The 12,758-nt window shown below is 41.6% G+C and overlaps 1 long non-coding RNA gene across 3 annotated transcripts; it reads right to left on the reverse strand.

Moving 5' to 3' along the window:
* Window positions 1-5,666: 5,666 nt before the first annotated feature.
* Window positions 5,667-8,513, reverse strand: LOC111588281 (uncharacterized). Of its 3 annotated transcripts, XR_008599544.1 has the most exons (7): window positions 7,459-8,513; window positions 7,242-7,349; window positions 6,968-7,068; window positions 6,713-6,837; window positions 6,399-6,472; window positions 6,120-6,282; window positions 5,667-5,880 (listed from the first exon to the last, which is right to left on the reverse strand). It is a non-coding gene; the product is annotated as an uncharacterized LOC111588281 (long non-coding RNA). The 3 variants fall into 3 exon arrangements; XR_008599542.1 differs by having other exon boundaries at window positions 7,242-8,513; XR_008599543.1 differs by having other exon boundaries at window positions 5,667-5,893; window positions 7,242-8,513.
* Window positions 8,514-12,758: the final 4,245 nt, after the last annotated feature.

Consider the following 12,758-nt stretch of genomic DNA (forward strand, 5'->3'; position numbering starts at 1 on the left):
AATAAATAACTGCGGCCGTGGATTTATCCTCACCCTTCAGTCAGTATGTGCAGGAATCCGATCTGCAGACAGGTTTGCCAGCAGAGCAGCACCTCTCGCTGCAGGCATGGCTCAGAGGCGACCACATGCTGGGATGGCAACTGGTGGCCTGTTGGAAGCTGCTCGCTGTAGTAACCAGAAGCTCGCCCTGCTACTGCTCTCTGCTCACCTCATCGTCATGTCTATAAAAATCTATATCTTCTTTGTTTCCTGCTGTTTGTCAGAGACCTAAAGGCACAGAGGCCTTGACGCCTGCCGCCCACCAATCACAGGCTCCCTTAATGTATGGTAATAGGGCTGGACAAAGTACTAGGAACACGTTTGAGGATGTTTTCAGGCCCATTCACCTTGACCATCCTCTACAACTGGGGTGTTAAACATAAGGCCCGTGGCCCAAAACCATCCCGATAGAGCAGGGGTTTTTAAATTCCTTTTAATTCTGGGGCCACATTCAGCCCAATTTGATCTCAGGTGGGTTGGACCAATAAAATCAGAGCATAATAACAATAAATAACCACAACTCCAAATCCTTCCTTTGTTTCAGTGCAAAAAAGTTCACGTTTAAGGAGTGATCCTTTTACAAAGCATCATGAACAACATGAAATTTCTGAAGAAAAATAAATTCAATTTCAACAACATTATGCCTCAGTTTGTCATTCACACATTACAACTTCCAGATTACAGAGTGTCTACAAAGACACAAAACATTTAGTCACAGGTATCTATATAGTATTTTGCTTTATGATCAAACAACAAAAGCCAGACAAAAAAAAGTCAAAAACAAGACAAAAAAATTACAAAAACGAGACACAAAATGACAAAAGCGAGAAACAAAATGACAAAAAACGAGACAAACAACATGAAACAAAACAAAAATGAGACAAAAAGTTACAAAGCGACAAAAAAATGGACAAATGACAAAAATGAGACAGAAAATGACAAAAACAAGGAACAAAACAACAAAAAACAGACTAACAACACAAGCGAGACAAAAAAAAACAAAACAACAAATAAAGTGAAACGCAAAATGACAAAAATACGACAAAAAACACAAGCGAGACAAAAGGAAACACAAAACGACAAAAATGAAAAACAAAAATGACAAAAACATGAGACAAGCAACAAAAATCAGACAAAACAACAAACACAAGACAAAATATTACGAAAAATGAGACACAAAATGACAAAAGAACAATGAACAATCTAGCATTTTACTTTATAATCAAAACAACTTGTCAAAGTCTAGAAATTATTTTCAATTTATAGTTTTATAACTTTCCAATTTGCAGTTAATGTCTTCTCTGTAATTTTTACACTTTACAAAGTCGTCCTGAGGGCCGGACTGGACCCTCTGGAGGGCCGCTATTGGCCCGCGGGCTGCATGTTTGACACCCCTGCGCTAACGGGTCCAATCCGGCCCACAGGATGACTTTGCAAAGGTGAAAATGAATACTTCCTGTGAAAATATTTAAAGACATTGAACATTGTGCAATATAATGCGAGTCAGCAGCTTCATTATGACTGAATCTGGTTTGGTTGAACCCAACTGTTGATGCACTGCCACAATCTTTATGCATTTTCTATGTATAAATTTTCTACATTTAAAAGACAGGGGGATAACGTCTTCCTTAATAGTTCCCATTTAGCTTGTGTGGTGCTCAGGATTACAACACAGATGTGGAAATGAATGGGAATTCTTTGTAAAATACTGTATTGTTCAGTTCCAGATACCTGCGACTAAATGTTTTGCTCCTTTGTAAACACTCTGTGATGTCCACTGTGGGATGCTGCTGCTGTCCTTCCTCCAGCCCACTGCTTCCAGCTGTTCATTTCTACCAGTCTACTCTGCATCACCCTCACTATACTTGATATGCTCATCTACATACTGCTTGCATCTTACTACCAGCTATATATGTAGTATATTTAAGGCCAGAGCTGTACATCATGACAGTAAACTTATGACTACTTCTACTTTGTATCATCTATGTTACTTTTATCATGCATGTATCCAATTGTGTGTTATATGTTCCCCACCCTCCTCTACCTCTTCTGTCCCTCTCAACCCACCGGCCAGCAGCAGATGGGTCCCCCCACATAAAGAGCCAGGTTCTGATCAAGGTTTCTTCCCTGATAAAAGGGTGTTTTTTCTTGCCACCGCTGCCTTAGTCCTTGCTCTGGGGGTTCAGGCATATGGGTTCTGCAAAGCGTCTTGAGACAATTTGAATTGTAATTGGCACTATATGAATAAAATTGAATTCAATCTGTCGGTTGTGACACACAAATGATAACCTGAGGTTTAATGTTGTTGAAATTTCACTTATTTTTCTGAAGAAATTTCAGTTTGTTCATAATATTTTGTAAAAAGTTTTTCAGAATGTACTTTTTTTTGCACTAAAACAAAGGAAATACTTGGAGTTGTGATTATTTATCGCTTATTACGCTGTGATTTTACTGGTCCGGACCACCTGAACCTGGCTGCTAAACTAAGACGAGCTGGACACCCCTGATCTACCAGTTCAGTAACATGCATGAGGTTGAACCTTTCTGACAATGTCAACAAAAACATGTACAAGCTGCGTAAAAGTAGAATTTATGGCAGGTCTGTTGACAAAAAGACATTTGCAGAAGTCACCTTCATCTCTGCAAAGAATTACTTCTGGCATTTTTGATGTGTTGTGGACAAAATTATTAATTAATAATTGAAAAAAAAGTTGCCCTGATAAGGTTCACATGTTGGCTGACATGTTAGCTAACAGTTCTATTCAGCATTTACACATGCAGCAGACACAGGAACATACGATCATTGATCAGACTCGTAGCTGGTGTGCACCTGATGAATGTGATGCTCTTCTTCTGAGAGGAATATCTGACTGCTCCAGCAGCTGGTCTGTGCAGAGCTGTCAGACCTGTAGCCCACAGGTCTGCCAGCTCTGCACAAAACATCTGGCTGCTGCAAAGATGAGAGCTGAGCGACTCAACCGAAGCAGTAAAGATGAGCGCTGTAGAGCCTCAAGAAGAAGCTGAGGGAGGCTGTGGAGCTGCAGAGACTCCTTTCATTTTACATCCCGTACAGTAAGAATCTAAAAATAAAAACAGAAAAAAACAATCCACATCTTTCTACCAGTCCTATCATGTTCTTCCAGAGGTTTTACTAGAATGAAGCCATTGCATTTTAATACCACTGCAGTCCTCTGCCTTATTTGGATGTCAACATGCTGTCAGCAACAATCCCATAAACAACCAGGAGAGCTGCACCGTAAAGGACACTCACTGGAAAAGACATTTCAACTCAGATCATTCATCTGTGAGGATATTTTTCTCCACTGAGGAGCTGTGAGTTCATGTGATTCTTCTCGTCTGACTTGGCGTGGAGCAGCTCTTCTTCTGATGGCCCCGGTCTGACCGCCACTGCGTCGGTGTTGGAGTGAAGCTGAGCAGATGCAGCAGACTTCATGCTGCCACCCTGCACCGCACTGCGCCCCGCATCCACCCAACACACACCAGCAGCCACTCCACGCAGTCTGCACGCCGCTCAGCTCCTCCGCGACACAATGACAGCGGCACCGGACACATCCCACACCTTCCTCCACCTTCCTCCACCTTCCTCCACCTCCCGTCTTCCTCCCTGTCTACCAGCGTCTTTTCACACCTCTTCCATCCTCCCAGTCCTCTGTCAGCATCCTGCGGACTCCCTGACCAATGACTGTCAGCCCGAATGCGGTAAACTCGCTGCCCACACACACACCGAGCCGAGCGGAGACACGCAGAAACACCCAGAAACACAAGAAGAGCTCTTACTGTCCGCAGGAACTGGATTTCATCCTCTCCTTCTCCTCCTTCAGCCATGGTTAGCGTTCACACGGAGCGGCTCGTGCTGGGTCTGCGTATAGAGCACGGGCTGCCTGCCTGTGTGTGTGTGTGTGTGTGTGTGTGTGTGTGTGTGTGTGTGTGTGTGTGTGTGTGTGTGTGTGTGTGTGTGTGTGTGTGTGTGTGTGTGTGCGTGCGTGTGTGTGTGCGTGTGTGTGCGTGTGTGTGTGTGTGAGAGAGAGAGAGAGAGAGAGAGAGAGAGAGAGAGAGAGAGAACCAACGCGCCGAGGAGCTCTTCTCTGATTGGCTGGCGGCGTCCTCTCTAGAGGAGGAGCAGTACAGGTGTGAGGGAGTGTGTGTGTGTGTGTTGTGTGTGTGTGTGTGTGTGTCCAGGCGGTTAGTTGGACGGTCTGCTCCCTCTAGTGGCAGCTAGAACTCACTGTAGACTCAGCAGGAGGTGTTGGTGTTATTACCGGGATGACATAGCATATATATATATATATATATAATATATATTATATATATATATATATATATATATATATATATATATATATATATAAATATATATATATATATATATAAAAGTGGTGGGATGCGATTAAAAAAATCTAATTAATTAGAGGCGTTGTGATTAATTAATCACAATTAATCGCATTGTCAAATAGCAATATTGATGCAATAAGTAATTATTTTCAATAAATTTTGGTTGGACAGTTGAATAGTTCAATGAATAGACAACTATGTGTAATTTAAAATTTATAACATTAATACAATTTTAAAAATGGACATATGGAAAAAAGTGATTTGGATGATTTAAAGCCTGGTTTTAGTTTGGTTTTTTTTCCACTGTATGGCACATAACATAAGCATAAGTAGTTCAAGGACCTTTAGAAAGTTGAAATTCCACAGATTCATTCTGTTTTCATAGTTTCTGGCTCTGATAAATGGTGTCATTTTGATGGTTCTTTTTTGGAATATAAATTTTTATTTAGAAACAAAAGTATTTTTTGTAAACTAAAAGTTTAGAATTAAGTTATTAAAAGGCAGACATTTTTGTGGTTTAACTTATTACACTGCCGAGGCTCCACCTCTTTGGCAGTGTAATAAGTTAAACCACAAAAATGTTTGTTTCATTTCTATTTATCTGCATTTTTCATCGGTCTGCTACATTCACAGATTACTGCAAACTCAAAGTGCAAATATAGCGATTATATTCAACATTTTAAGACTTTTTTGTAAACTAAAGCACTTTCAGTGTCTTCTAAAGTGGTCTATTATGGGATGGCTACACCGTTAGCAGGACTGTCATAGCTAATGTAATGTAAAATAACCATTGCACCACTGCAGCACCTTATAGTGTAAGTTTTGTTTCTATATGGTGTTTCAAATTCGTGCTCCATGTGCCTCTTTTAACTTTGAGCACCTGCCCCTCCAAAGGTCTCTGCACGGCCCTGCAGAAGAGTGTTTGCTGGGACTGTTCACACGTATATGTGGTGTTGCTTGTCATGTTTCCTTGTGGCTGTACAATCACCAGTAGGTTGAAAATGTTCTTTGTTTATATTTAAGATGATAGTTGCTGTTCCATGTTCATGTAGTTTTGTATACTTATTGTTGGCTTCTTTCCATGTGTTTCTTGTTTATAGAACTACACACATAGAGATGCATATGTGTAACCTCTGTTAAGAAATAAAGGAGAAACAGGGAACACCTTGTATTGCATTCTGACCGATGCCCTCCTGGTGGCCACAAGTTTTTGACCGGTGAAAATTTATAAAGCCGTTGAATCCTCAAAACAAAACGTATACAGTTCTTTTGTTTTGACTTTTTATTTAAGACTCTCTCTGATTGCATTTGGATCAGATCAAGCATTTGGTAGCAGCGTGGAGGAAAAAAAACTTCCTGTTGCCAGGAAGTTGAAAAAAAAACCTCCGTTTGGGATGAGGGTACAGAGGAGGGAGAGAACATGAACTCTGCAGGTTGGTGAGGCCAGTAAAAGCAGATCTAAACGTGTAGCTCCAGATCCAGAAACACCTGCAGAGAGGACCTGACACAAAGTTAGTGACATACAATGGTGGCATCTAACTGTAAGGAGAGGAGATGAGGAGAGGGGAGGTGCTCAGTGCAGCAGCCTGGGTTTGGAGAAAAAACAACCAAGTCTTACATTAAAGTAAATGTAATGTTGAGGCTGTCATTCACATCATCTACATCTCCAGTAAAAACATCCACTGAAATGACTTTATCTGTAAACACATTTCATTTGAGAAGTTTACCTTTGGAGTAATCTGGAGCTTTTCTTTCTTTTTTCTTCTTCTTGGGTCTGTTTCTTCTTCTTCTCTCTTTGATGTTGGTCTTCTTCTTCCTGTTCTGGGACACGTTTCTTCTGTTGCTAATCGTCTGGAGGCTCCTCCAACTGCTTCTTTGTCTTCTTAGATTCTGAAGTCACAGCGTTGGGAGAAAAGAATCACAGACATGTGTGGGAGATTCACATTCAGTAGTAGTTTGTAACAATACACTGTCACCAGGTTCATTGTATTTATATTGGTACCAACCTGCTGCTCATCTGCTTCTTCCTCTTCATGTTCTCTGACTGTGTGGGATTTTCTCTTTGTACACTGACTTCCTCCTGCAATCCAAACACATACATGGAAGGTTAACTGATGACTCTAAACTAAATCTACAGTGTTAGTGTGAATAGTTGTCTGTCTCTTTGTGATCACTCTGAGGTGGACTGGTGACCTGCAGCCCCTGCAACTCTATATAGGATAAAAAGTGTAGCTAATGGATGGATGATGCTCTTTGTTATAGGCCACAGCATGGTGAAAATAATGAAACACAACAGAATTAGATTTCTTTGTCGTCTCACCTTTTGTGTCACTATAACAAGCATCCCCTCTTCCATAGTCTGTATTCACATGCTGGGGCTGCTCTTGTCCAGTCTCTTGTCCTGATCTGATCCTTCATTTTACTGGGTGTCTTGCAGAGAGAGCTCTAAAGAGAGCAAAAACACAGCAAGAAGGTTCAGTAAATCACAGATAAATAATCACATTTGAACCATAGAAGTGCATGTGCTCATATTAACATCAAGTATCTAATGAGTCAGTTCACTCCATGGACTCACCTTGTTTTAGTTTTGTGGTCTCACATCTCATGCACTGGTCCTGGATCTGGTTCCCATCATCCTTTTCTTCTTAACATCTTTTCTCTCCTCGATGTTCCATCCTTGTTGAAATCATTCAGTGTCCAGGAAGCAGCGATTAAAAAAAACAAAAACACACGTGGATTGATTTTTCCATCGACTCTGACAGAACTACATTCTCTCAGTCAGTGATATGCAGTATACTAAATCCCTATGTAAACATGCAGTATCTGTAGGGTGATTCTTTGTAAAGTACCAGTGCATTCTGCTCTTTAGAAAGTTGTCCTGTCGTCTGGTTGTAGTCTCTGGGGTCGTCTCTGGTGGGCTCGGTTGGTCATCTTCATGGGTCTGCTGGAGCTGGGACCTGGAGCAGAAAAAAACAACAGGAGAACATGTCAGAACATTTATCACCTCCTATTGAAGATTTAAAAACTTCTTGTGTTATGAATATAAAATGTAAACCTGAAACTCACCTTGTCACGGGCCACCGCTGTGCAGCGGCCCGTGAAATCTTCCTCCCCCCTCCCAGTGTGCTTCCACTGAACTCTGGTCCTTGTCACTGTGGACTCCACTGTGGGTCCAGGGTGGGATGCAGACACACATATTACAACTGATACAGCTTCACTGTGAGGGCGCTATTCCCCCCACATCCACCCACACCACTGAAAGACACCCTGACCTGAGTCCCACTGACAAGGACAGAGTTCAGCTGGAATCACACAGAGCACATCCATCCATCCATCCATCCATCCATCCATCCATCCATCCATCCATCCATCCATCCATCCATCCATCCATCCATCCATCCTCTACACTCCACTTGATCCTCTGTAGGGTCATGTGGGGCTGGAGTCTTTCCTAGTCGACTCCTGGCGAAGGCAGAGACACCCTGGACAGCTCGCCAGTCCATCACAGGGCCACAAACAGTAGATAATACATTTAAATTCATTCAAATAAAGTTGGAATAGATCAACCAGACATCATCACAACAGGATCATTCAAATAAAATCTGGTCAGATCACATCCAACATAAATCACAGTGTGCAAACGAACTATGTACAATAAAACCAGAAAAAAATGATTCAAATAAAGTCAGAATAGATCAACCAGACATCATCACAACAGGATCATTCAAATAAAGTCTGATCAAATCACATCCAACATAAATCACACTATACAAAGAGAAAATACATAAAGTAGAATAAAATAAAATCTATTCAAATAAAGTTGGAATAGATCAACCAGACATCATCACAACAGGATCATTCAAATAAAATCTGGTCAGATCACATCCAACATGAATCACATTCAGTAAAACTTAAAAACCTAAAGACTAGAATGAAATTATATTAAATGTAAGAGTCTAAGTGGGAGACCTCTTACCTGGAGGTTGGCCTGCTGGAGGCCCAGCACCTCTCTTACCTGTCAGGCCGCCACGCCGCCTGTTGCACTCCTCCATGAGGGCCCGCAGGTTCCTCACCCACTTTGGACTACTTGGACCCGCTGCCGGAGCACGAGGCTCCACAGGAGGACCAGTAGGCAAAGTGGGCTTGGAGACCTGTGGGGGCTGAGGAGGAGAAACATGAGGACAGGTGTTAGAAGCAGACAGAGAGGAGGGAGGAGAGCAGATAGCAGGGAGGGAGGAAGACATGCAGGGGGAGTTGCAAGAGGAGGAGCAAGAGGAGGAGCAAGAGGAGGAGCAAGAGGAGGAGCTAGAGGAGGCGCTAGAGGGCGGCCTCTGAAGAGAAATGTTCTCCTCCGTGGAGATCCGACAGGTCGGACTCCCATCTGCTGGTACTAGAGAAACCTGTGGAAGAGGAGAAGGAGGAAGGGAGGAGGAAGAAATGGGAGCAGACAGGGAGGACAGTGAGGGCACCGTACGAACGAAGATCTTGAGCTTGCCCTCATCTGTGATCGTGGAAGTCCAGCCGGTCAGTGGTAAAGGAGAAGGAGGATGTGGGTCAGGAGAACAAAGACAAGAGGAGCTGGAGGAAGAGGGAGAGGAGGGTGGAAAGAGGGAGGGAGGGATGGGAGAAAGCGAGGAGGAGGAGGAGGAGGGAGAGGAGGAGGAGGAGGAGGGAGAGGAGGAGGAAGAAATGGGAGCAGACAGGGAGGACAGTGAGGGCACCCTGCGAAAGTAGATCTTGAGGTCGTCCTCATCCGTGATCCTGCAAGTCCAGCCGGTCAGTGGTAAAGGAGAAGGAGGATGTGGATCAGGAGAACGAAGACAAGAGGAGGAGGAGGAAGAGGGAGAGGAGGGTGGAAAGAGGGAGGGAGGGATGGGAGAAAACGAGGAGGAGGAGGAGGAGGAGGAGGAGGAGGAGGGAGAGGAGGGTGGAAAGAGGGAGGGAGGGATGGGAGAAAACGAGGAGGAGGAGGAGGAGGAGGAAGGAGAGGAAGAGGGGGAGGAGAGAGGAGAGAAAGGCGGAGCGAGGGGAGAAAGCAAGGAGGGGGAGGAGCTAGAGGAAGAGGAGGAAGGAGAGAGGTGGGGAGGATGATGGGTAAACATGGTGGTGTGTGTGTGTGTGTGTCTGTGTGTGTGTGTGTGTGTCTGTGTGTAACCAGTTGGAGTCTGCGTCTCCCTGGATCAGTGGATCAGGGCTTCAATGAAGGTCCCAAGTCCTCTGGAAACAGAAACAAAGTCACATTTGAAACTCTGCTGCTGTTTGACCTCAGAGACTTTCTGCTCGTCACATCGTTCACTTGATTCCATCAAACTAAACTGGATCCAGGTGGACACAGCGGTGAAGCTGCTGTCCAGTCAAAGACAGACCCTGATTGTCCAATGTCTGTCTCAAGAAGAAAATTCCTTAAAAGTTTCCCTTAAAAGTTTTATTTTTTTTAAAAAAATCCCCAAATTTGGCAAGAAATAATTTTTTTGAAAAATAATTTAAAAATAAAAAGTGTAATTATCTTCAAAAAATGAATAAAAATCTTCCCCAAAAAATCCTAAAAATATCTAATGTGATTACATATATGTCAGTAAAATTTCTAATATTTTCTTTAAGAACATTTGGGACAAAAAACAACCAAAATCCAGTGAATTTCACTGGATTTTGGTTGCTTTTTTTCTGAATGTTCTTTAAGAAACTTTTATTTTAACATTTCTTTTTTCCACCAAAAAATGTTCAAAAATTTCACAAAAATGTTGAAAATGTGGAAGTTTTCACTGTGACAATATATATATTTTTCCCCACATTTTCAAACTTTAAAATGGGTCAATTTGACCCGCAGGATGACAGGAGGGTTAAACACATAATTACAATTTAGAAATGATTACCATTTGTCAGCATTTAATATAAGCATGTTTTTTTCCAAAAAAAGAAAACATCTATTAAATGATGATATAAATAAACATATACAGTAAAAATAGTGTGATTTTGAGGTCAAATGTTGTCAAAGAACAAATTACCATACATAGAAATATTTTAATTTTATGTGGACATTTTTTACCAGTTATTGAAAGTTTTTATCATTTACCATTATTGTGCCAGTTTACGCAGCTACATTTAGAGATGCTGACTTTTTATAATATAATAACAGTACATTTTTCAAAAAAATGCAACTGTTCAAACCTCTAATTTCTCACCTCAACCAGTAAATACTAAATACACAGAACAGATTCAGATCCAGTCCCATGCAGCAGTGATGCATCTCCACAGAAACATGTTAATAAAATCATTTCACTGGTGTCTCCACCATCAAACCAAAGAAGCACATCGTTTTAAAATGAACTTTAAATGCGACTGTTTGAAAAGAGGGTGTGAGCACCTTCACTGATTTCTTCATCTTTCATGATACTATGTGTGTTTACAGGATGATGCCACAGCCTCCACCACCGCTAGAAAACACTCATCCAGCCAACCAGCTGCAGCGCACCAAGCCCTGTGCGTAATTACGCACTCTGAACCTCGGGGACCTTGACCAAGTCATGCGGAACCAACAACGGAACTTCTCCAAAGTAATCACACAAACGTGGGAGCTTCTCAGACACTACAGTCAATTATTACTGTCCAGGTTAGAAACTGGAAATCATTCAGTCACTCTCACAGTTCCATAAGAAAACGGAGGAACAGCTTGACTCCGAGTGAAAACACATTTCAGAGTGATCAACTAACAACACGTGGAGTTTAAGGCTCCGAAATGATGACAAATGACAGATTCAACACAACAGCTGTTTGTCCGCTGACAGTCACACACTGACTTCAGGTCAGTTCACAACAGCACAAATCTGACGGAGTTTTTGAAGCAACATCTGAGCATCAGTTCACAAACAGGATCAGCTCTGAACTGAAAAGGACCTGAAGCTCTGATATCTTCCATCAGATCAACTCAGCTGCTTCGTTTACACCTGCATGTTCTGACGTCATGACGTTCCCCGCATGCTTCTCCAAAGACTTCCATCATCTCCATGGTTACCAAAAATGCATCTCAGTTATTTTATGAAAAATGGCCCAGTCGCCATCTTTGTCTAAAACTGTAAGCCTAAAATATACAGAAATTATTGAACATGTTTTAAACCTGAAAATAACTTCTTTAAAAAACAACCTAAAAACACAAATAATCCTGTATAAAGATGTTTGATATGGACAATATTCAGAGCTTTCCCCTGTTTTCTAACAGTTCCCATGTAAATGAATCACATTACTGGTCTCAGCACAAACAAACCAAAGAACCACATCACATGAAATAAACTCTACATTAGAAAGTTAGAAAAGAGCTTCTGAGGACCTTCAGAGGTCAGAACAGATCAGATTCTCAACATTTTATGAAAAATAGTCCAGTTGCCATTTTCCTCAAAACTTTCAACGTCAAATGTGAAAGAAAAGAAATAAAACTTACACATTTTCAACTGTTTTTTGGTGGAAAAAAGAACTTTTAAAAACTTTTAAGGGAAACTTTTAAGGAATTGTTGGAATTTGATTTTCTTCCTGAAAGTTTTGCAGATTTTCAGAAATTTGGGGATTTTTTTCAGACAAGGAAACAATATTTTCTGGTTTCCGTAAATAAAGATAACAGGAGGATTAACAGACTTTAAATTCAACAAATTATTCTCATTTTTGGACTGAAACGGCTTTCAAAGTGTCCACAGAGATCAGGATGAGTGACACGCAGGAAAAGCATGAAATAAATTTTCTTACCTGAATGCAAACTGCAGGTGCTTCTCTTAAAACTGCTGCTTTCTCCGGCTGGTTCTGGTTCTTCTTCGTCTTCTTTTCTCTGTGATCCGCTGAGGTTGGTCTTCAGGAAGGTCGGTTTCCAGATGCTTTCCGGCTTTCAGAGCTTTCTAGCGATCAGGTCAATTTGCAAAAGGTCCAGATAAAGTCCAAGTGCAAATGGGGCCGATGGAAGGTCTGCAGGCCTTTTATATGCGTTCGGAGCGTTTCCATGGTTTTAGATGATGCACGCACGCGCCTGGGCGTGAGGAATGTTGATATGAAGTTCAATAAATGTTGTATCACGTCAATTTATGTGTTTCTAAACGTGATTTTTTCCACGTATACGCAGCAGTTTACACAAAGTTCACCTTGTAACTCCAGTCCAATCACACATCTAAAACAGTCAAATCACATTTTGTGCTTGACGACGATTTACAGGCACGTGCAGGGAGGGGGGGGAATAATAATAATAAATAATTATGGAATTTGTCAAGACATGATCATAATGAACATAAAAAAACATTCTTTTTTTGTTACTTTTAATAAAAATGTATGCAAGATATATCCCATGGACTTCAAAAGTCCCTCAGCTATATCAACCCATGTTCTAAAGT

Source organism: Amphiprion ocellaris, chromosome 18 (assembly GCF_022539595.1).
Source record: "Amphiprion ocellaris isolate individual 3 ecotype Okinawa chromosome 18, ASM2253959v1, whole genome shotgun sequence".
Classification (NCBI taxonomy): Eukaryota; Metazoa; Chordata; class Actinopteri; family Pomacentridae; genus Amphiprion; species Amphiprion ocellaris.